Source organism: Neomonachus schauinslandi, chromosome 8 (assembly GCF_002201575.2).
Source record: "Neomonachus schauinslandi chromosome 8, ASM220157v2, whole genome shotgun sequence".
NCBI classification, from domain to species: Eukaryota; Metazoa; Chordata; class Mammalia; order Carnivora; family Phocidae; genus Neomonachus; species Neomonachus schauinslandi.
Genome location: NC_058410.1, coordinates 80,703,892 through 80,707,197, shown reverse-complemented (window position 1 = coordinate 80,707,197; position 3,306 = coordinate 80,703,892). Strand labels below are relative to the sequence as shown.

The 3,306-nt window shown below is 42.0% G+C and overlaps 1 pseudogene; it reads right to left on the bottom strand.

Moving 5' to 3' along the window:
- Nucleotides 1-766: 766 nt before the first annotated feature.
- Nucleotides 767-2,007, bottom strand: LOC110583584 (annotated as a pseudogene).
- Nucleotides 2,008-3,306: the final 1,299 nt, after the last annotated feature.

Sequence of the window (3,306 nt, the reverse complement as noted above, 5' to 3'; positions counted from 1 at the left end):
GTCTCTCTCTGTCAAATAAATAAAAATAAAATCTTTAAAAAAAAAAAAAAGAAATGACTTTGAATTAGTGAACTATGTGATGTTCAAGATATAGGGATTGACTAGAAATATTGTGTATGCAGCTCTTCTTTATATGAGCAAGTATAAGATTATATTTCTGGAGGGTCATTTCTTGTCTTAGGACTCAGTTTGGCTCTGTACCTGGGTTCTGTTGTTCAACTGTGGTGAGAAGTTTAGCTCAGTCCTGAGGCTAAAATGTTGTTGCCTCTGCCTTCAGTGAAAGAACCTAATAGTTACAAATGGTCAGCTTATTTTAGGCCAGTTTGCAATGAGGGCATGTCATCATCATGCCAAAACAGATAGGCCCTTAGATTCCAGATAACTGGACTCTCTCAATTTTCTTTTCAGTTTTTCTGGAAAGAGAATTGACTGGCTCATTTTGGGTAAGGTCCTGGCCCAATCTACAGTGACCAAGGGAGTCTGCAGGTTATGTACTAATCAACAGCGCTAAAGAAAGCTTCTCACCAGAAGCTGTGGATATTGCGCTCTCTGAAAAGGGGGTCCAGGCTGGGTTGTGGGTAAAGAGTAGATTTCATAGAAAGGGGTATTGACAATGCAAGTTCTTTGAGACCTCATGTTAATCAAATTCAAAGCTATATTTCTTCGATTCAGAAGAGGATATAAAATTCTTTTTTTTTAAAGCTATAGTTATTTACTATTTGTCAATAAAGAAGGTTGTCCTTACCTTTAAAAAGAAATTGACATTCTAAAATATGAGGGGTGGAGTCTCCTCTAGGTGCTGGACAGTACTGCAGCTGTACAAGGCCAGAGGGAAAGCGCAGGTGGCAGTTCTCTTTAAACTCGACCACACTGAACGCTTTGTTCCCTGTGTGGCCTGCACTTCTTCCCAGTCCAGTTTGATGTCTGGAACCTCATCTTCTGGCTCTGGATCCTTTCTCAAGGCTCCCTGCGGGGAGGCCACTATGATGGTCACATTCCTCCCAGAATTCTACAACACGGAGACTCTTCTTAGCAGCCCGTTGTTGATGGGTTTCCTGGTGGAAGAGCCCATGGAAGAGGTTCCATGTGAGGTTGAGCATGTTGATGGACCCAGAGACCTTGGCATACATGTCTTGATGCCAGTGAGCTGGCAGATGGTGATGATGGCCCGATGGCAGCAGAGGCCATAGCCTCTGGGTTGTTTCTTCATCTTAATATGGGTCCTTTTAAATCTTAAAGAAATATCGTGGAGTATCGTATGGTCTTCGTATCGTCCTACATAATGCTAATAGTGAACTGAGGAACTCTGTTCTTCATTCTTCTGAAAGCATCCATCCGATCAGGGACACCTCCTCTGCCATTCCCCACAGCGACCAGGACATGGACTGATTTCTTTCTTCCCTCTTTTGCTGTCATATTTACAACATTTCTTACCTCAAGTATCCTGGTATCAAAATCATCATGTGTTTCTCCATTGTCGGGGGGCCAAGACTGACGCCTCCCTGTATGTTTCTACTCCATCCTCAACTCCCGTTTATCCTTCCTCTTCCTCTTCTGGTCCCACTCTTCCCTTGACTGGACCAGATCAGCCTCTGCCTTCTCCTGCTCTTCCTTGCTTCTTTGGGCAATGGTCTGCACAGCTCCCTCTCTCATAAGAGGGACATTCAGATCAGACCATAGGAAGCCATGACGCCCTTCACCAATGATCTGACCCCTGTTCAAATCCTTTTTTCTCCTTTTCTTAGTTCTTTTGCCTCTTCCTCTTCTTGCTCCTGCTCCAGTCTCTGTTAAAGCGCCTTTCCAAAGCTCATCTGCTGTCAATTTAGTGAAGAAACTATAGGATCTATACTGTTGACCCATCAAATTACTGGGAGAAGAAATACAGCATTGTGTCTGTAGTGCACGGGTCAGGCTGGTGAAATGATGGTTGTCTCTAGTTCCTGGAGACCACAAAGGGCCATTGCTGAGAACAGTCTTCAATGCCCACATGGAAGCTGTTGGAAAGGTGTTTAGGTAAAGCTGCCTGGACCATATGTGACCTGCCCTCATGGTGGAGCCTTGAGTGCACCTCAGGATATAAAATTCTTTAAAAATTCAGCAGACATGTTTTTAAAGTAAGCTAAATTTTACAGACAACAGGGTTGATAGGTAAAATAATAAAAGGATTCTGGATATGCAATAGTTTTCCTTTTAATAGCTTTATTAATGGATGAATTTTCCAGGGGATGGGGACTGATCGTTGGAAGAAGGAGGCACTTCCATGGAAGGCAGGAAAATAGACCACTTGCTCATGGGATAAGGGGCCCAAGTAGGATAGAAGGGAGAAGGATAAGAAAAAGAGTGAGCAGGACCTAGCTGACAGACTATTTTCATATTTCAATGTAAGGCAGGCTCTGCCTGCTTATAATACGAACAACAAATATTACCAATTAAAATTTTTTTCCTTTATGAAGAATGACTCTGACATAGAGTGTGATTGTGACAAGGCCATTCAACAGAGCAAGTGTTTGTTGTGCAAAATTTGTTTTGATTAGACTAGCAAGGCTGTTTCTATGGGCCATCTGCTGGGACATAAAGTTTTGTTAGTCAGAATCCTTGTTTAACCTGCATCTATGAAAAAGGGGTTGCTAAGTAAATTAATAGATTAAACAAGGGAAATGTTATGCTGATTGAGAGTGAAGGCCTTCAGCTGAAACATTTGCATTCAGACAATGGATACACTAATTATAAATATGTTATCAGTTAAAGTGCTTTCACAGCTTGCCTTCCCATGACAGTGATTTCATTGCTTTGTCCTGGAATGTTTTGAAACCCAGTTTCTTTAAGAAAAGTTTTCTTCCTCAAAATTTCCATTAAGTTAAATGACCTTTTTTTTTTTTTCCAGTTATAATGAACCACAGAGGTTTTACTATATTCAAAAACTTTGTGGGACACTTGGGTGGCTCGGTTGGTTAAGTGTCTGCCTTCAGCACAGGTCATGATCCTGGGGTCCAGGGATCCACTTCCTCCACTCCCCCACCTCATTGGGCTCCCTGCTCCCCACTGCTCTTGCTCTCTCTCTCTCAAATAAATAAATAAAATCTTTAAAAAAAACCAATTTTGAATCCAAATATCAGCAGTTTCAGAGAATCATTATGGTGGTTGGAAGGAAGGGAGAAGGGAGGAGGCTAAGGTAGGAGGGGATGAAGAACATGGCAAAGGGAGCTCAAAGTGGGGAGGATAGAAGGGTGGAGAGGTGGGGAAAGGAAGATTAGAAAAAAAAAATAATGAGCAGAAAGAGTGGAATAAAGAGATGCGAAGAAGAAA